This window comes from Sorex fumeus, unplaced genomic scaffold, assembly GCF_029834395.1.
Source record: "Sorex fumeus unplaced genomic scaffold, SorFum_2.1 ptg000014l, whole genome shotgun sequence".
Classification (NCBI taxonomy): domain Eukaryota; kingdom Metazoa; phylum Chordata; class Mammalia; order Eulipotyphla; family Soricidae; genus Sorex; species Sorex fumeus.
Window position 1 is genome coordinate 16,561,535 of NW_026606071.1, and position 22,085 is coordinate 16,583,619.

The 22,085-nt window shown below is 38.9% G+C and overlaps 1 non-coding gene across 1 annotated transcript; it reads left to right on the plus strand.

Annotated features, from left to right (window-relative positions):
* The first annotated feature begins 11,712 nt into the window (after positions 1 to 11,712).
* Positions 11,713 to 11,837, plus strand: LOC130021214 (U6atac minor spliceosomal RNA). Its single transcript, XR_008792113.1, has one exon. It is a non-coding gene; the product is annotated as a U6atac minor spliceosomal RNA (small nuclear RNA).
* Positions 11,838 to 22,085: the final 10,248 nt, after the last annotated feature.

Sequence of the window (22,085 nt, forward strand, 5' to 3'; positions counted from 1 at the left end):
CCTACTTCATTTCAGTGTCTCAAATGATAGCTACTACACAGAAGAGTGTTTTTGCCAAGGATAGAAGTAAATTTATGGCATTCATTTGCTAGATTATGATGTTTGGTAGATATAAATTTAAGATAACCTCCAGTCACCCAAGGCCTTATATAAGCTCTTCTTGAAGGGAAGAAATACTGCTGCTCTCTTCTAGTTACTAAAACAGGGCATAGGGAAAGTTATTTCTTCATTAGATCATATTATCAAGACAAAGGTAGTAGGGAAAGATTCTTCTGCTGAGTTTGCTGAGTTTTGAAGAAACTGCCATTTGTGAGGGGACTCATCACTGACTACATTACAAATGTCTCTAGAATATGATAGGGGTATTCAGTCAGTAAGACATCAAATGCCTCAAACAAAAAATCTCAGAGAACTGGATTCTGCTGATACTGTGACTTTGGACAAGGAACCCAAGCTTCCAAAAGGATCATGTCTGATTAATCAAGTTACCAGCCAGAGACTTTAAGATGAGGACCCAGTTAAGCTGCAGCTGGACTGTAGGCACACAGAAACTAAGAGTAAAAAGCATATATTATTTTTAAATGGCTAAATTTGTGTCAGTATTTACATAGTATTGAAATATAGACCCCTGAATATTAAAAAAATCAATTCAATTTAATAGTTTCTTAAATATAAGTGAACTGAGGCAACCTAGCTACCATGTCCTTCCTTATACCATGAATGAGTTAAGAAAAAATTCTTTAAGCACAAATAGGAATCTTCATTCCTGTTAAATTTTCCATTAGGATTTGGCTCTGGGTATCAAAATAACAATAGATATGGCTCTGAGTTTTCATGATATCAAGAATCAAATGTCTTTATGTACATAGATGGGAAAAGAATTTTTTGGAAGACATGTTTTAGCAATTTCACAAAATCAAAGCGACTTCATGTCAAAATTTTATTTTTATGAGTTATATACACAAATATCAATTTTGAAGGCATTTTGAGCCACACATAATAGAGTTCATGGGCTACTCTCAGCTATGTGCTCAGGAGCCAGTAATTGCTAGGTATTGAGCACAGGTCTCCCATGTACAAAGTATGTGCTCAGCCCCTTAAACTATTTCTCCCAAATATTTTAAAAATTGATACAAAAATGTCGAATGTGATGTTTTTGGGAAAAATTTATGACATGTTTCTAATGAACAGGACTGTATAAACTAGATGAAAAATACTATAAACCTTTGAGTATTTTAGCCAAAAATTTTGTGAGACAGCGGCAAATGCTTCATGAGTTGGGACCCTAGGTCATTATTTTGTGTGTGTGTGTGTGGCTTTTTGGTCACAGCTGGCAATGATCAGGAGTTATTCCTGGCTCTGCACTCAGGGAATCATAAGGGATGCCAGGGATCCAACCTGGGTCAGCCGCATGCAAGGCAAATGCTCTACCTGCTGTACAATCTCTCTAGCCTCAAGACAAGCCTTCATAGATAGAACTTCTATGATATACTAGAGCTCCACGGTTAGTCCCAGTAAGACTTAAAAAAAGGAAAATTATACAAAATTCTCAAATTATTATGCAGAGATTTTTTAAAAAGAACAGTGAATGGTGATTGATTGATTTTTGTTTTCTTTTCAATATTTATTAACAGTTCTGACTCATTCCCTCCCTGACCACCACCACAACTCATGGAAAACTCTCTAGATTGGGTTATAATTTAGCAATAATTTCTTCTTGCCCTCTCTTAGATGTATTACTTACCCCAAACAATTGATATTGGGTTCAGCCATATGACCTGTCTTGCTGTGACAATGCCAGTGTTACAGACTTATGAGGATTAAATTCCTAGCTCCCAGTCTCTACCTTGAGAAAAATTAATCCAGGTATCAACTGATCCCTAATAGTTTATATCAATTCATAAAGCAGAACCTTTCTAGCTCTCTCAATGTCTCAAGCCTAAAGCTAAGTTATCCTAACTTAAAAGATTAGCACTGTAGCACTATCCTCCCATTGTTCATCAATTTGCTCAAGCGAGCACCAGTAACGTATCCATTTTGAGACTTGTTGTTACTGTTTTTGGCATATTAAATATGCCATGGGGAACTTGTCAGACTCTGCCATGCAGGCAGGATACTCTCGGTAGCTTGCCAGGCTCTCCGAGAAGGACGGAGGAATGAAACCTGGGTAGGCTGCATTCAAGGCAAACACTCTACCCACTGTGCTTGAAAGAGCATGAGAATAAATCCCAACTTCTATATGCCACTAACATCTGTGTGTTACTATTGCTTTGGATTCATAAAATACCATTTGATGCATTCTTTGAAATTGTGCTAAATTAGTTAAATATCTCAAAAATACCCTAAGATGTTGTGTATTATAAAATCAAAAACTAAAAAAGAATAGATATATTATATATTGAATTCTAAAAGAAGACAGAAAGTCACTATCAAATCACACAGGTACACTCCAAGACTAATATTTCAAGACAGAGAATTTATAATAAAACATCAATTTACAAGTCATTCCAAACTATTCATGAACTCAAACTTCTTGTGTATAGCATTTTAAAAATAAACTATGATCTCAGTTATAAGTATTTGAATCATGCACAGAAAGAAATTTCACGCACTATCAATTACAAAGAAAAACTATGACTTAAATACAATACATGAAGTCGTTGAAATCATGACATATCTACAGAAAAAAATACATAATGTGAAAAGTACTAGAGTATATATACATATGTGTATGTATATATATGTACATATATATTGTTTACCCTGAATTCTGGTTTATGCCTAAACTATTCTCTCTGAGAGTAACTTCCATACACACATCGCATACTAAGTATGATAAGTTTAGAAATGGAGCAAAAATATCCTAATTAAAAGTATGCTGCTAAAGTAGGATGGTTTCACACTCAAGGCTAAAATATATCTTTAAATACTTCTACAATCAACATCATCATACAATTATGTGTAGTTGAATGGAAAAAAGAACTAACTACACCATTAAAAAACATCAGACTAATAATGGATAATGCTTATAAGTTCAAGTGTGAGCAATGTGTCTCAGTGGCCGAGAATCGCCTCCCCAAGCTCCCAAGCAGAGGAACAATGAGATGAGGGACTCAAGGATAGATGGCCAAAAAATGGCTTGTTTGATGCAGAGCTGTTACCATACTTATAGAACATCTGAGGGAGGTTGAGGTATAGGACTGCACATAGGCGTGATTAATCAATTACAGAGGTAAAACCTTTCAAAAGAAGCAATTCTCTTGAAGGGATTAACTTAAGCAGACACTGTCTCCGAGGACATCTATATTGCTTTTCTCCTTCTCTTGCTACTTGATACTGGCAGTTATTTGGATAAACACAGTGAGAGATATAGATTCCAAAACTTAGTTCTCTGGGCTCTGAGGAAAAGCAAGTTCTTCTACTGTAAATCCCAGATTACGTCCTCAGCCCGATTTAACTTTTCCTTCCCCATAGGGGTCCTATCTCTTAAGTAGTAATGACTTGCATCATGAATGTACTTTCAAGCTTTCTAGACTGTCCCATTTCAATGCTAAGATAGCTTTACTGCTCATCTTGGGTCCATCCAAGACATGATTTGCTGCTAGTTCTGGGTCTATCCAAGTCCCCTTTTTGGGGGTGCTAGGAACTATGACAACAGAATCCTGAGGTAATGTCATAAGTAATTATAATAGAAACCCAGGAGTCAATATATTTCACAGTCAGTCCACTCCCAAATATTAGTAGCATAGTATTAATGGTCTTTCTGTGTTTAAGTAAGGAACATTGCTTTATAGTAAAATATGAAATAGCAGGGGAAATAGAGCAAGTCACTTGCTACAAATACAAAATCCAGAGTCATCAGAAGGTTTAATTATAAGCAACAAGCTTGACTTGAGGAATTGTAGCAGTGAGGCAAAGCAAAAGGAAACATTAAAAGACAAACTCAGGGGATAAGGGGTGCTTTTAAGAGCACTGTAAACTTCTCTGGGGGGAACAAAAAGGGGCAATTTACTTAAGAAGCCTAAAACACTTAGGGTTAATATCCAACAAAAGTTATATATAAATAGACAAATTGAGATTTATTCTTTAAGATTTTATTATTTTCAAAAAAGACTGAACCAGCCAACATTCCTACCAGCAGTGAATGAGGATGCCATTTTCTCTACATCCACGCCAACACTGATTGTTTTTGTTCTTTGTTATGTATACCAGTCTCACTGTTGTAAGATGATATTTGATCTCTCCATTTTTGTTTCCCTTAAGAGATGTGATGTCAAGCACTTTTTTCTCATATACTTTTAGGCCATCTGTATGTATTCATAAAATTTCTATTCATCCTTCATTTTTTGATGTTTAGGGTTTATGACTGCTTCTCCCAGAAGGGAGTATAAAGTGAGGATCCCATAGCCATGCCACCTGACTTCACGCCAGGCTGTTTTCACTTGGGGCGCCCCAGAGTGGGGCGGGTGAGAGCCCTCTCCACCCCAAGAGACCCAGCTCCGGCAGCCGACTTTCACTACCCAACCACCACCATGCTCCAGGCTGCTTTCTGGACACTCAGGCCAAGCCTCATGCATGAATGAAGTTCCATGGAACCCACGTAATGTGGAACTTTGTGACCTTAGACTCTGGGCTTAAGGGGACCTGGGAGCAGAGATCCTCTGCCTGCTTCCCCCAGTTTCTGGTGACCCAGGAGTCATACCCATAAGCCATTCCCTGCCAGTGCCAGATAATCTCATCAGCCACCCTCCAGAACTCATGGCTGCTTCTCCCAGAAGGGAGCATAAAATGAGATTCCCATAACCATACTATCAGACTCTGCACCAGAGTATTTTCACTCAGGGTGCTCCTGTGTGGGGCAGGTGAGAGCCCTCCCCACCCCAAGGGACCCAGCCCCAGCAGCTGACCTCCACTACCCAACCACCACCTCACTCCAGTTCACTTTCAGGACCGCAGCCATGGGACACATCATAAGTCACTTCTTAACCCATTTTCCATAATTATAACACCATATTTCATGGCAGGCAACAAATCACAGAGAGAAATATATATATACATATACGTATACATATACATATACATATACATACATACATACATACATACATACATACATATGCCTCTTGGAGAGCCTGGCAAGCTACTGAGAGTATCCTGTCCACATGGACAGAGAATGACAAGCTCCCCGTGGCATATTTGATGTTCCAAAAACAGTAACTATAACAGGTCTCATTCCCCTGACCCTGAAATAGCCTCCCATCATTGGGAAATATGAGTGATGAAAGGCTGATAAAGTCTCAGACTGGGAGGAATAGAGATTTTACTGGAGCCCGCTCAAGTAAATCAACAAACAACAGGATGACAGTGATACAGTGATGCAGGGTTTTTTTAAATTAAGTTCTACCAGTGTTTTGTATATGTTGGATATTAACCATTTATCTGATGAGTCACTGTCACTGTCACTGTCCTCCTGATGAGTAGTGAGCAAATATCCTTTCCCAGTCTGTTGGATGTCATTTTATTCTAATTACTGTTTCTTTTCCGGAGAAACTTTCAGTTTGATATACCACATTTGTTGATCTTTGCTTCTGTTTGCTTGGTCAATGACATTGAATCACTGAAGACAGCTCTAGAATCTATATTGTGAAATGTTATACCTGTTATCCTCAGCTGGAGCGATAGCACAGCAGGTAAGGCATTTGCCTTACATGCAGTCAACCTGGTTTGGATTCCTCCAACCCTCTCAGAGATCCCAACAAGCTACCGAGAGTATCTCACCTGCACGGCAAAGCCTGGCAAGCTACCCATGATGTACTCAATATGCCAAAAACAGTAACAAGTCTCACAATTTGTTGAGATGTAACTGGTGCTTGCTCAAGCAAATTGATGAACGATGGGAGGACAGTGCTACAGTGCTACCTGTTATCCTCAGTATAATAGATTTAGGTAAAATATCGAGGTCTTTAACTCGTGTTGATTTTACTTTTGTGCATGAAATTAGCAATGGTTGTGAGCTCATTTTGTTGCATGTGAACCAGTTTCCCCAGAACTATTTGTTGAAGAAATATTTTGCTCTTCTTTATACTTTATACTTCATAAATCCCACGGTTCGCTCTCACTGCCTCTATTCCATGGTCTCATGCCACTTCCCCACCTGGGACAGACTATACCATGGGTGGATGAAGGAGGAAACAAGGATCAGGTTAGTGATCATTTGCCATTTATTCCATTCACCCCATACTCCTGTTCCAATCTCACTAAATTCCCCATTCTAGTTTCATGCTGTCCCACATTGGCATCTGCCCCTGTCTCTCCTGCTCATCTCTTCACGCTCCCACTCACTGCCTTGGTCTCTTTCTAGTCTCTCCTCATCTGCCCACATTGGAGATAGCACAATCAACATATCAAAGCCCTTCCTGATCACCGATCAGGCACAAGGGCAAAATACCACTTAGGGGTTTTTCTCCTTTCCTTAATCCAATAACTTAATCAATATCTTAATTAGCATCTTAATTCTACTTCTTAATATTGGTTATTTTGTATGGACACAGTAAGAAATACATTAAGCTTCTAGGGTGACTCTCCTGAGGACATTTCACTATAGATCATAGACTACAGTGCTCAGGCCAGATTAATCTTTCTTAACCTGAGCAGGATCTGAATCTAGTTATTACTTTTTGGATCATGATAGATAGAATTTGTCCACGACCTGCTCTTAACTTATAACCAAGTATTATGGTGCTTACTGGTCCATTTTGATGCCAGGGCACCTCACAGCTTGCTCATTGGGATCCTGTTTTAGGAGTGCTAGTAAGTAAAGGCAACTGAGAGAACAAATACCCGGGAGTGAATATCATTCAATTAACTCCCAAGTTACAAAAGCATAGAATTAACTGTTTCCCTGTGTCTATACAAAAAAGGACGACTGCCTCGAGCAGGCTCCAGTAACATCTCCTTCATCCTAGCCCTGAGATTTTTTAAAAAGTGCTATATTCAAGGCTCTTTCAGGGTTAGGAGAATGAGATCCATCATTGTTACTGGTATTTGGCATATTGGGTATGCCATGGGGAGTTTGCCAGACTCTGCTGTGTGAGCAGGTTACATTCTGTAGCCTGCCATTTTGTCCAAAGTAAGAATGAGATAATAAGATGCCGTGCAGCTGCACACATGAAGGTACAGGCAGAAAAACAAAGGCACACGGGTCCCGGGGCTGAGATCTCCAAGCCTGCTCGGATCGGGGCTGAGCATCCTCCAGACAGATCCTCCATCTTCCAGTAGGCAGGGGTCACACCCACCAACTGGCCCCCTGGTACTGTGTAATCCCATCAATGGCCAAGACCCAGAGACTACAAAACCCAGCTCCCAGAAGAGAACAGCACAGAGTCTCCTGCTCCCACACCTGGCTGTCCTCGCCAGGGCCCCTTGGAGAGGAGCAGGTTGAGTTTCCCTTCCCGCCCCGACCAGGGCTCCGGCAGCTGAAGACATCCAGAACCAGTCACCACCATGCTGAGACCACTCTCCACACAAAAAAGGACATTACTCTGAATTAACGATGCAACAAATTTAAGAGAAGAGAAAAGCAGTATTTACAAGTTAACAGAGTCTGATTAGGAGATAAAGATGATTTACCAGTTGAGGAAGCAGAGCATAAAGAAAGAGGTTACAAATAAACACAGAAGAATGGGAGCACTGTGATGGGAGTAACCCAATAAACCTAAGCTCCCTCTGGCAAGGCAGAAAGGACAAACCAATGTTATCCTGCACTTCTTCCTTTTTCATAGAGTGACTGTCCATATAGTTGAGGATTCCTGGACTCTCTATCCTTTCCATTGATTTGAGAGTCTGTCCTTGTGGCATCATGCTGTTATCATAACTATTACTTTGTGGTATATTTAAAAATTGGAGAGATAAAGTGTCCCATTTTTTTTCTAGGACTGCTTTGGCTATATGGGGAAGGGAGTCATTATTCCACATAAATCTCAGTAGTTTTTGACCCACATCTTTTTAAAACATCATGAGTATCTTTATAGTGACTGAGTTGACTATATACATGTTTTAGGTAAAATTGTAATTTCAACAATATTATTTCTTCCAATCCATGAACATGGAATGTGTTTAAATTTCCTTCCATCCTCTTACTTCTTTTAATAGGAATTGAACTTCCATATGACCCAGCAATTTCACTTCTTGGTATCAACCCCAAGGATCCAAAAACTCTACTCAGAAAAGACAGTTATAACCCTATTTTCATTGCAGCACTAGTCACAAAAGCCAAAATCTGGAAAGAGCCCAAATGTCCAAGAATAGATAACTGGATACAGAAACTACAGTACATGTACAGGAATACTAGTTGGATATAAGAAAATATAAAATCATTCAATTATTAGCTATTTTGACAGATATGAAGAGTATTATGCTGAGTAAAGTTAGACAGAGGAGAGGGACAGACTCAAAATATCTCTCTCATATGTGAGATATTAAAAAATCTTAGGGGAATGTCAGATAAACAAAGCAAACAGAAACTGATAACTGATTTCCAGTAGAAAGCTCAGCTTAGGGAGAATGGGGAATGGTGGTGTGCGGAAGAAGGAGGGGAAGTGATAATGTTGGAGGAAGTTGAACATTCTGGGGGAGGGTGTGGTGCTGGAATATTTATGTATAAAATCATACCAATAAAAGTACTATAAACTATATTGCTTGAAACAAACTCTAAAAATAAAAAGATTACTTTTAAAAGAATCAAATGTTTAAGCAACATTAAGCATCATCATATCTGTGTCTGGTTCATTTAGGTATGCATGCATGTTTATATATGTATATGTATGTCTATTGGGCTGGAACAATATAGCACAGTAGATAGAGCATTTGCCTTGCATGTGGCCAACCCAGGTTCTATTCCTCTGTCCCTCTTGGAGAGCCTGGCAAGCTACTGAGAGTATCCTGCCCAGACGGCAGATCCTGTCAAGCTCCCTGTGGCATATTCAATATGCTAAAAATAGTATCAACAAGTCTCACAATGGAGTGCTTTGAACAATGGAGATTTTTTGTTACTGTTTTTTTGACTAGTGCCCACTCGAGCAAATCAATGAGCAATGGGAGGACAGTGCTACAGTGCTATGTATGTTTATATATACAGACACACTATGGGTTTATATACATGAGTCATACCTAAAAGATTATTATCAGCTAAGAAATATAGTTAGAACTTGCTTCTATTATATTGGAGTAAAAGGAAGTGAGAGAAAGAAAGTAAAGATCTCTAAGAGCTATAGGTCAGAGCAATACAATTTCTATGCAGTTAAAATTTTTTCTATCCTATTTTTTTTTGGTAGTGGTGGTAGGGAATGAAGGTCCTTCCAAGAAGTGCTCACGGTTTTGAGGTTTATTCCCAGTAACATCCAACCAATCAGACCTGTTGTTCCATGCAAGGGCAAGTACTGATCAGGCCCTATGCAAGGGCAATTTCTGGGGCCACCAAGATATTTTTTGCCTCCAATAGGAAGCTCAGCATAGGAAGAATGGGGGAACGCAGGGGTATGAGGAGGTAGGAGGGGAAGGAATAATGTTGGAGGGACGTCTTAGGGCTCCAGGGCTACCCTGTGATGGTCAGAGGACCATGTGGTGCCAAAGATCAAACCAGGGTCAGTTATTTACAAAACATGCACCCTAAGCTCTGTGTTATCTCCCCAGCCCCAATACTTTATACTGCCAGCTTTTTCCAAAATACGATTTTTATATAGACATTTACATGCTAAAATGATTATAAGAATAAAAAAGTCAGAAATTTTACTTATTTTATTTTCTCATCCAGTGGTACATGGTGATCTGAACAAATACTATTGACAGAAGTATTTTGTTAGAATAAATGTTAAAAATCCAAGGGTTTCTTATGGGTATGTTTAGGTAATTAGAGTCTTTCTCTCTACCCAAGTCACTCTTAAAACATCCCCTAAGTTAAATATACTGACTGCATTAAAGACATGTGTGGGATTCAGAGCTGTGGCATATTTCCTTCCCGAGGGACATCATATTTATAATTATGTCTGTTTCCTCATTAGTTTCATAATTTATTCTCAACTGTACTTTAGCTCTTAAATTTTTAAATTCTATTACTAAAAAAAAGAAAAAATCTTTCTATTATGATTCTCTCTGATGGGAACATCTCTTTGTCAAGATGTAGGAATATGGTAACCTAACACACAATAAAAAAATTCTATGAGTTGTTTTAAACCTATAACCACATGTGATTTTAATGGCATTTCTTTAATAGAATAATTTATTTACTCTTCTCCTGAATATAGGGAAAACCATGTGTATACATATGTATGTGTACATATGTGTGTAAAATTATATATTTTGTATATATGCATAAAACCATTGAGGTAGGTGTGTATGTGTGTGTGTGTGTGTGTGTGTGTGTGTGTGTCCTAATCCTGAAAAGAATTCTTAAATCTCCCTTATTGGTATAAACCACTGATACGCATGGTTTGGTTCAATTACCCCTGTCAGGTTTATTATCTACTCTTTTTCCCTGCTGTTAGCATGTGTAATTGTATGGTTTTAAGAACTTGAATGACTCACCATAAAGCAAGCTGAAAAAATAAGGGACAGATGTGTTTCTATGTATTTTTTGAGGGTTGCTAGGATGGGAACCCTTTAAGCTTATTTCGGAATCTCATCTCAGAGGTAGTTTTTGCCTCCTTAAGCTTACCTCTCTTCCCCAATCCCCAACCCCTCAACCACCAGAAGGAAGGAATGTTCACAGTGTAAATGCCACCCACCAACTTGAATGAGGGAGAAAACAATAATACAATGGCCACCCATCATCAAGAGAAATGATTATTGCAGTCTCCTCCAGTGAGGTTAAATGAAGGGGAACCTTCCTCTGCACACAAGATAAAGCAGAGTGACTCCCTACTTTCTTCAAGTGATGATTATTAAGAGGCAGCCTAACAGATCATTTGTGGTAAGACATCATAAACAGGACTATGACTGTTGATCAGATTTCAAAACTTTGGTCTTGATCCTTCAAATGCATAGAAAAGCCCACCCTGTGGTTAACATAACCAGAAGCAGACAGGAAACAAAAGTTTTAATGAGAGGTCAAACTGACAGCAAGAGAGTTGAACTTTTACAGTTTCAGGTTCAGAAAACTTGTCAACACGGTCAAATTCTCTCTTTAATAGAGCCCAGTGATTTCAAGGTAATCAAAGATGTGGTTTAGAAATGACAGTTGAAAAAGTGTTTTATTTATTTTGAAATGAAAATGTCTTACTCATGATGCTGATTTAGTATGTCACACTTCCAGAGGGATGGGACTCTCAGCTTGAGTGTGCAAAGATATCTCATTCGCCTGCATCAATTTGGTATCCTTTTGTGATTCTCCACTTTTACTTTCACTATTAGTAAAAAGAAAAGAACAAGATCTGGTATTCTTTGTGTCACAATTCAGTGCTAATTTAGACAATATTAAGCCAAATAATGAAATCAGACTCCTACAAAGGAGTATTGCTCCACCTGTCAACAGGGAAACAGCAAAAGAAACTGGATCTGGCCTCTGCCTTCTGTAACACATAATATGTCCCTGGATAGATATAAAACCCACACCTACTGAAAATATAGGAGCATGTGACACATACTAAATGTGGTGAAACCTTCTAAGGTGGGACTGAGTAATGCAAAGGGAATGAGAGGGGAAGAGGAGAAGGAGGTATGTTGTATGAAAGGAGAGAAAGTTAGCACTCCCCTCACAAGGATGGAAGAGGCTTTGCCTTCAACACATATACATATGATTAAGGCACTGCCACCTACTTCATCACATCTAACCAACATTTTAATACTCCAAGATACAGACTAATCAAAATGACAAAAAAAAATAGAGAATACTGAAAGCAGCAAGATCAAAGAAGGAAATTACATACAAAGGTGCATCCTTTGTATGTAATTTACATCAGACTTATCGGACAAAACCCTATAGGCCTAAAGACAGTGGTGGGATAAAATGAAAGACCTCAGTGAAACAAATGCCTCACCAGGAACACTTAACTCAGCCAGACTCACATTCAGATCTGAAGGAACCATACACAACTTCACAGATAAACAACTCAGGAACTTCTCGGACTCAAGAAGAACTAAATTGGCTACTTTAAAATAAGACAAGCCCCACAAACACATCAAACACTTGCAGAAAAATGGCAGAAAACCCCATAATAATAATCTCTCTCAAAATCAAAGGGCCAAATTCACCAATTAAGAGACACAGAGTGGCAGGATGGATTAGAAAAGATCCCAACAATGCTTCCTGCAAGAAGCACATTTGAACAGCCAAAGCAAACACAGACTCAAAGTTAAAGGTGGAAAACAGTTCTTCAAGCCAATAACCCCTCATAAAAGCCAGGTTGACCATAATGAGCATCAGAGAATGTACACTTCAGGCTGAAGAAGGTCATAAGAGACAATGAAGGCCATTTTTTAATGATCAACTTATCTGTACATCAGGAAGAATTCGCACTCCTAAACACATGTAACCTAATGAGGGACCAACAAAATACTTGAAACAACTAATAGACTTGAAAAAAAGACACTAATAGCAACACAATTGTAGTTAGATATTTCAACACTACTTTGTCAACCCTTGATAGATCAACTAGACTAAAGCTCAGCAAAGAAATACTTTATTTATTTGAGGAAAGAAATGGAGGAGAGGGAGTTAGTGTGTGTGTGTGTGTGTGTGTGTGTGTGTGTCTGTGTGTGTCTGTGTGTATTCTATATATGTATATGTCACTCTCACTGTCCTCCATTGTTCATTGATTTGTTCGAGCAGGCCCAGTAATGTCTCCATTGTAACAATTGTTACTGTGTTTGGCATCTTGAATACGTCACAGGGAGCTTGCCAGGCTTTGCCGTGCAGGCGAGATACTCTCGGTAGCTTGCCGGGCTCTCCAAGAGGGGCGGAGGAATTGAACTCGGGTGAGACATGTTGGCCACTTGCAAGGCAAATGCCCTACCCGCTATGCTATCACTCCAGTCCCTATATATGTATAATATATGTATATATACATATATTAGAAGGTGTGGTCTTCTTTATAGAACTTCTACAGCTCCATGTAGAACTTCTAAATTTCTCCTTCATAATAATTAGATGGTGCTGCATAAAAAATGTAGATAGAAACTGCCAGCAGTGAGCCACAACTATTTAAGTATAATCGTCCGATTCAAGTTGTTAGGCATTCAAATGAATCAATGCTTATGGCCAAGTTTGTGTTGACAAGGACACCAACACCACCAATGCCTCTTTTGTTACATGTTCCGAGGAACAGTTCTTCTCCAGTGTCGAAAATGGCATGATGTGATTGATGCCTTTTTGTCTCAGTCAGACCAATGATGTCATACTTGATCTTTTGCTCTTGTACCATCAGATCCTCGATGGATGCATCTGATGCTAGTGTATGTGCATTGAAAGTACAGACAGTCATTTTTGTCTTTCTTTGTTTTGGCAGCCTAGTTCGGCCTTGAGATTTTATCAGCCTCTCCTCTCTCATCCTTCTTCTTCTTTTTTTTTTTTTGCTTTTTGGGTCACACCTGGCGATGCACAGGGGTTACTCCTGGCTCTGCACTCAGGAGTTACTCCTGGCGGTGCTCAGGGGACCATATGGGATGCTGGGAATTGAACCCAGGTCAGCCGCGTGCAAGGCAAACACCCTACCCGCTGTGCTATCTCTCTAGCCCCTCTCATCCTTCTTAATGCTACCATATTGGTAGCTCTTTCAGGGTCAGGGGAATGAGACCCATTGTAATTACTGGTTTTGGCATATTGAATATACCACGAATAGCTTCCCAGGCTCATTCATGCGGGCAGGATACTCTTGGTAGCTTGCCGTGCTCTCCAAGAGGGATAGAAGCTTTTAGGGCAGCCTCTAATCGCCCTTGCAAGTGTTCTCATGGTTTAAACCATATTTGAACCCTATCAAATATAGTGCTGCAAACATGCAAGATGGGTATTAAGTGTCTTATGATGTGTCATGCAGCTGCAAAGTGGCCACGTGGTCTGGAAAGCATCCTGGAGTATGGCGGTGGCTGGGTAGTGGAGGTAATGGAGGTAGTGGAGGCCTGCCAGTGAGGTATTTATCTGGTGCCAGTAGGGTGGGTCTTCTGTGTGAAATCCCTGAGTCGTGGTTGGTGGAAGCAGACAGGGCAAGGATAGGGTGGGGCTCCTGATTTTAATCCCTTGGTCACCTGAGGTTGGTAGGAGCAGGCAGAGGATCTCTGTTCGCGGATCCATTGAGCCTGGAATCCAAGGTCTCCAAGTACTGCTTGCCTGGTTCTGTAGGGCTTCACTCTTACGTGATTCTCGGCCTGAGGGTCCAGAAAGCGTCCTGGAGCATGGCGGCAGCTGGGTAGTGGAGGTAGACCACACCTTCTTCAAGATCATTGTTCGTGATTTTAATGCCAAGATAGAACAGAGAAGATCAGCTGAAGAACTCCACATCAGGATGCATGGCCTAGAATGGAATGAATAGGGTGAGAGACTGTCTGAGTTCATCATGTCAACCAAGACCATCCAGGGTAACTCACAGTTACAGAAGGCTGAATCTAAATGTTGGACTTGGTAGTCTCCTTGTGCATGGTTCCACAATGAAATTGACCACATCATATTTAATTGATGGTTTTACTTGACCAATGTCACTGTTGTCCTCAAATTCCAAACAGGATCGGACCACCATCTCCTTCATGTAAAATTCTACTTCACGAAGTGGGGAGAAAGGCTGCAAAGTTTAAGAAGAGAACTCCCAGAACGACCACCAACTGGGAGCTCTCTGGCACTATTGCGGCAACATGGGAAGATGCTGTCATTGACAACATTGACGAGGAATATGATAGACTGGTTCAGCACCTCCATGATTGTGTGAAGAATGCCAAGAGAGAGATAGACACAAAAAGATGCCTGTCTTTGAAAACTCTTGAGCTTATTCACCAATGTGGCTTGGCTCAAGCCTCAGGCAACCACAAGCGAATGTCCAAGCTCGCAAAGCAGTGCAGAGAAGCGATTAAGGAAGACCTCAAAGAGAGAAGAGCAGCAGTGCTGGCAGATGTGGCAGAAGCCAGGAAAAGCATTCGCAATGCCCGCCTGTTCTTCGCCAACTACACGACCAAGATGACAGTCCTCCGATGTCCTGATGGATCTATGACATCTTTCAGAAGGGCAATGGAGAAGATTATTCATGACTTCTACTCGTATCTCTTCGATAACCACATCCACGTGCCCACATACCAAATTCTGCAGGATGAATATGTCATTCCCAGTGTTCTCCCTTCTGAAATCCAACATGCCGTTTCGTCTGTAAAGAAGCAAATAGCACCAGACCCAGACAAGGTCAGACCCAAACAGCTGAAAAATTTGCTCTCAGTACTCATCAATATACTGGCTCAGCTCTTCACACGCTACCTGTCTGAATGCAAGGTTCTGTCCCAGTGGAAAACCAGCAGGACTGTACTACTGTACAAGAAGCAAGACATCTATGACATTGGCAACTATTGCTGGATCTGCCTATTGTCTGTCATCTACAAGCTGTTTACTCAAGTCATCCTGAATAGGATTGGCAGGACACTAGATCAAGGACAACCATGCAAGCAAGCTGGGTTCTGCAAAGGATTCAGCATGATTGACCATAGCCATACAATAACCAAGCTCATTGAGGTTTCTCAGGAGTTCAAGATGTTGCTTTGTCTAATTTTCATTGGTTTAAAGAAAGTCTTAGATTCTGTTGAGACGGAAGCAGTCATCAAAGCCTTAGTCAAACAGGGCATTCAAACTCAATACATGAGGATCCTTCATGAGCTGTATTAATGATTCACTACCAGGATCACACCATTCTACAGAGAAGTGATCATTGGCATCAAGTGAGGGGTTCGGCAGGGCGATACCATTTCACCGAAACTCTTCAGTGTCACCCTCAAGAACGTCATGCAATGACTAGAATGGGAAGGAATGGGAGTGAAGATAGGCGGTCAGCAACTACACCACCTCCACTTTTCTGATGACATTGTTCTAATAACACCAAACAGCCAAGCGGCACGAATGCTGGCCGACTTCAACCATGAGTGTGGAAAGGTTAGACTCTAGCTGAATCTCATGAAGACAATGTTTATGAGAAACAGTCTCATTCCTGACATTCCATTCACTCTTAATGGAACGACCATCTCCGAATGCAACAGTTATGTGTACCTTGGTCGAGAAGTCAACATGACAAATGACCTAGCATCTGAGTTGCACAGGAGGAAGAGAGCAGCTTGGAACACCTTCAAGAATGTCGAAGAAATAGCTAAGAGGATGAAGAACCTGTGACTCCAGGCACATCTCTTTGATCCCACTGTTCTTCCTGCATTAACCTAAGCCTCAGAGACCTGGGCCCTACTAAAACAGAATGAGAATGCTATTCAGATCTCCCAAAGAGGAATCAAAAGAGCTATTCTTAAAGTAACCCGCTTCACTTAAATGAGAGAAAGAATCCAGAATTCTCACCTCCATCAACGATCAAGAATCAGGGACGCTGTCTCATTTGCCATTTGAAAATCAGATGGGCTGGACACGTAATGAGATTTGGAGATGACTGCTGGACTAGAGCCATTACTGACTGGATTCCATGGGATGTCAAAATAGCGCATGGCCACCCACCTACGAGATGGTCAGGCTTCTTCGTTAAGACCCTGAATGATTGGTTTGAAGCTCTTCATGTTCTTAGAAGAGCAGACGCCATTGGGCTACACTATCACGCGACAGGGACTAATGGAGACGCTACTGGTGCCCGCTCAAGCAAATCAATGAGTAATGGGATGTCAAGTAATCAAATGATACATATATTATACATACATATACATACATATATATTTTTTCATTTCAAAAAAAAAGGAGAATACACATTCTTCTCCAATGCATATGGGACATTCTCTAAGAGAGACCACATGTTGTGCCACAAAACATACCTCCATAAAACTAAGAGGATAAAAATTGTATGAATTATATTTTCAGACCATTATGCACTAAAAATATAAGTTAATCAGACGTAAAAATGGAGAATCATATCAAACACCTGGAAACTAAATAGCTTGCTACTGAACAACCAGGGGTTTAGAGAGAAAATAAAGAGGAAATCAAAAAATTCTTGGAAACAAACAAGAATGAAGACATAAGCTACTAAAATTTGTGGGATAGAGCCAAAGTAGTGCTGAGAGGAAAGTTTGTAGCTCTTCAAGCATTCACAGGAATGAAGAATGGACCCACATAAATACTTAAACCTCACAGCTTAAGATCTTGAAAAAAGACCAACAAAAGGAACCCAAAACAGGCAGGATGAGCAAATAATAAAACTTAGAGCAGAAATTAACAAACTAGAATACAAAAAGAAATCCAAAAGATAAACAAAACCAAGAGTTGTTTCTTTGATAAAATAAACAAGATTGATAAATCTCTAGCAAGACTCACAAAGAGGAGAATCCTAATAAAACAAGTCAGAAATGAAAGGGGGGGACATCACAACAGAAACCAGAGAAATTCAAATTGTCACCAGAGATTACTTTGACAAACTCTATACAATGATACAAGAGACACTTGAAGAAATGGATAAGTTCCTGGATTGTTATAATATCCCAAAGCAGAACCAAGAAGATGTGGAGTACCTGAACAGACCTATCATTTCAAGGAAATTAAAATAGCTATTTAAAGTCTTCCCAGAAACAAAATCCCAAGCCCAAATGGAATGACTAGTGAACTCTTTCAAAACTTTATTTTTTAAATTTTTTTTATTTATTTTTTTATTAAAAAAATTTTTAATAGTGAGACATCATGATGTACAGTTGCAGACTTACACATTTTTGTGCTTGGGTTTCAATTATGCAATGATAAAATACCATCCCTCCACCAGTGCCCATTTCCCACGACCACGGATCCCAGTATCCCTCCCACCCCCCATCCACCCATCCCCCCCCCCGTCTCTGTGGCAGGTCATTCCCCTCTGTTCTCTCTCTTCTTTTGGGTATTGTGGTTTGCAAAAGAAACATTGAGTGGTAATCATGTTTGATCTATAGTCTACTTTCAGCATGCTTCTCCCATCCTGGGAGGATCCTCCCAACACCTTTATTTGGTGTTCCCCTCTTTATCTGAGCTCCCTTTTCCCCTAGTATGTGCGGTTGGCCTCCAAGTCATGGAGTAAAATTCCTGGTACTAATCTCGGCCATTCTTGGGTGTTAGTTTCCTATTTTGTTACTTTATATTCCCCAGATGAATGCAATCTTTCAAAACTTTAAAGAAGTCCTACTGCCAATCCCATTCAAGCTTTTCCAGGAAACTAGAGAAATAAAAATGCAAATATCACCCATATACCAAAAGCAGACAGAGAAAGTACGAAATAAAGAATTACAGGCTGATATCCCTGATTTGAAACATGCAAAGATTCTCAATAAAATACTAGTAAATAGAATTCAACAACTCATCAAAAATATCATGCATCATAACCAAGCAGGATTCACTCAAGGGATGCTAGGATGGTTTAACATCCTCAAGTCAACCAACATAATAGATCATATCAATTTAAAAAGATATCAATAAATGCAGAGAAAGTATTTGACAAGATTCAGCACCATTCATAATAAAAACTCTCAACAAAATGGGAGTTGAAGGAATGGTTCTTCAATATAGTCAAAGTCATTTACCAAAAGCCCACAGCAAATATTATTCTCAATGGGAAAAAACGGAAAGTCTTCTCTCTAAGATCAGGCACAAAAAACGGTTGTACACTCTTGCTACTACTATTCAATATAGTACTGGAAGTACTTGCCATAAAAATTAGGCAAGTAAAAGATATCAAGGACATCCAGATAGAAGAGGAAGAAGTCAAGCTTTCACTATTTGCAGATGATATAAAAATATACTTAGAAAATCCTAAGACTCTATAAAAAATTCTTCTAGAAACAATATATTTGCATAGTAAAGTGGCAAGTTACAAAATCAATATCCAAAAGTTTATGTATTTCCTATATACAATAATGAAGAGATGAAAGATATATTTTTTAAAAATACTGTTCACAATTATTCCTCAGAAAAATCATGTACCTCAGAATCAGCTTCATTAAAGAGGTGAAGAACTTATACAAAGAAAACTGAAAAACAGTACTTCAAAAAATAAAAGAGGACACAAGAAAATGGAAACACTTCCCCACTTATGGATTGGGGTGATTAATATTGTCAAAATGGCAATACTCCCCAAAGCATTTTACAGACTTACTGCAGTCCCTTTAAGGATGCCATGACATTTTTCAAAGAAATAGATCAAACACTCCTGAAATTAATATGGAGCAATAAATGTCAATAAGTTAAGCAATTTTGGGGAAAAAGAGGAGACACATCAACTTCCCCATCTTCAAACTGACTACAAAGTGATAGTAATTAAAAAAGCATGGTATTGGACTAGAGACAGACTTGCAGATCAATAATATAGAGTTGAATACTCTGACCCTGACCATCAAATATATAATTACTTAATGTTTGATAAAGGAGTAAGAAATATAAAGTGGAGCAAGGAAAGTCTCTTCAACAAGTGTTGCTGGGAAAGCTATGCAGCTACATGCTTAAAAATTTTAAAAAATAAAATAAAAAAACTCAGGTATTTTTCCAATGCCATGCACAAAAGTCAGATCAAAATGGATTAAGGACCCCGATATCGGACCTGAATCCATAAGAAGAATAAAGTAACATAGGTAAAACCCTCCACGACATTGAAGTTAAAGGGATCTTCAAAGATAAAACACTACTGACCAATTAAGTGTAAGCTAAGATAAACAAATGAAAATACATTAAACAAAGAAGCTTCTCTACCTCAAAAGAAACAATGACCAGGATACAAAGACAGCCCACAGAATGGGAAAAATTATTTACCCAATAACCATTTGAGAAGGGTTTAATATCCAAGATATACAAGGTACTAGCATAAGTTTACAAAAAAATCCAACCCATCAAAATATGGAAAGAAGTGAACATAAACTTCCTCAATGAAAAAATAAAAATGCCCAAAAGGCCCATGAAAAAATGCTCTAAAGGCATTCCTCAAAACACTAGAAATTGATCTTTCATATGAGCCAGCAATATCACTTCAGGGAGTATAACCAGAAAGATCAAAAATACAACTCAGAAAAGCCATCTGCACTTCTCTGTTCCTTGCAACACTATTCACAATAATTAGAATCTGGAAACAACCCAAAGAGAATAGAGAATGAATAAAGAAACAATGGTATATCTGCACAACAGAATACTATGCAGCCATCAGGAAAAATGAAAGCATGAAATTCACTTGTAAATGGAAGAACATGGAGATTATGATGCCAAGTGAAGTGAGTCACAAGGAAAGGGATAGACATAGAATTATCGCACTCAGCTCTGGGAGATAATAAAATAGTATGACTAATACCTGAGGACAGTAGAAACATGGGTCAAAAGGACTGACCCAATATTAGAAGCTTGTCACAAGTGGTGGGTGAGGGTAGGACAGTTAGGATATAGAAAAGTTAGCACTATGACAATAATAGTTGGAGATGATCACTCTGGACAAGAACTGAGTGCCGAAAATAGGTAAAGAGACAAATATGATAGCCTTTTAATTCCTGTATTACAAACTACAATTTTCCTTTTCCAGAAGGAAAGAGAGAAAAAGAGTGAGAAAGTGAGCAAGAAAGAGAGAGAGAAGACAAGTGCTTGCCATAGAGGCAAACTGTGGGGATGCAGTGGGGGGACGGAAACTAGGGACATCGGTGCTGAGAAATGTGCACTGGTGGAGGGATGGGTGTTGGAAAGTAGCATTGTATGACTTAAACCCAAGATAGATAACTTTGTAACTATTTATCTCAAGTTGATTCAATAAACAATTAAATTTAAAATATGTTCTAAAGAAAGAGGAGAACAAGGGAATGAGAGGGGAGAGCACTTTCTAAAGGAATAGTAAAAGTTTATACCAGAGACAAGATCAGACTGAGAAATGGGAAGAGAAAACATGAATCCATCAAGACAAAGAGATAAGAGAGTGCAAAAAAAGTTGTGAGCATTTTTGTAATGAAGTCAGACTGAAAAATCATTATCATTAACCAAAAACTCTGAAACTTTTTCTGTACCTCACCAGCAGTAGACTATTTAAACAGACTCTGGAACATCTATTTCCTCATTTTACAAATGTGTCCACTTATCTACATAACAGCTATTTGATTATTAAATCAGACTATGCATAAAATGGTGCTGGTGCTGGTAAGTTGGCTTTTTTTATACTTTCCTCTCACATCAACCCAGAGCAGGTGAGCTGCTTATAAAATTATCTTTATTTGTCCAATTACTTTCTATGCTTGGTTAAACATATCTTATCGTGATTATTATTTTACAGAAATGAGGACATGATTGCTATGAACTGGCTTTTCTTTGTATGTTATGAGAATTTCTCTAGTCATCTCTGATTATCTGGTCTTCTGTAATGGTTGCATAATATTCATTTATTTGCTAATCAAATTATCTATTACATATCTGAATGAGTTGCAATAATTAGTGTTTTTCAAGGAATCAATTCATTTCTTCTAAGTCAATTCTATGCATATGGATTGGTAGTATTTCCTATTATTCTTTTGATGTTGGCTGGCATGTAGTGTTATTAACTGCTCCATTCCTGATGTAGGCAACCTGTTTCTTTTTTCTTTCCCACCCTTTCTAGGAGGTCAATTTTATTGATTGTTTTGAAGAACTAGATCTTTGCTTTATTGATTTTTCTGTTTTTAATTTTATTGATTTCTGCTTATATGTATAATTTCCTTCCTTTTATTTACTTTGGGCTTATTTTGTTCTGCCTTTTTATGTTCTTGAGGTGGGATACTAGATTGAGGATTAGAAAATTTTCCTCTTGCTTATGTATTCACCTAGTGCTTTTGTTTGGCTCTTAGAACTACTTTCACTTATCAAATGTTGATATTTTAAATTTCATTTGGTCTAATATAATTTATAATTTCCCTTGAGACTATTTCTTTGGCCTATAGATTATTTTTCAATGTGCTTTTCAACT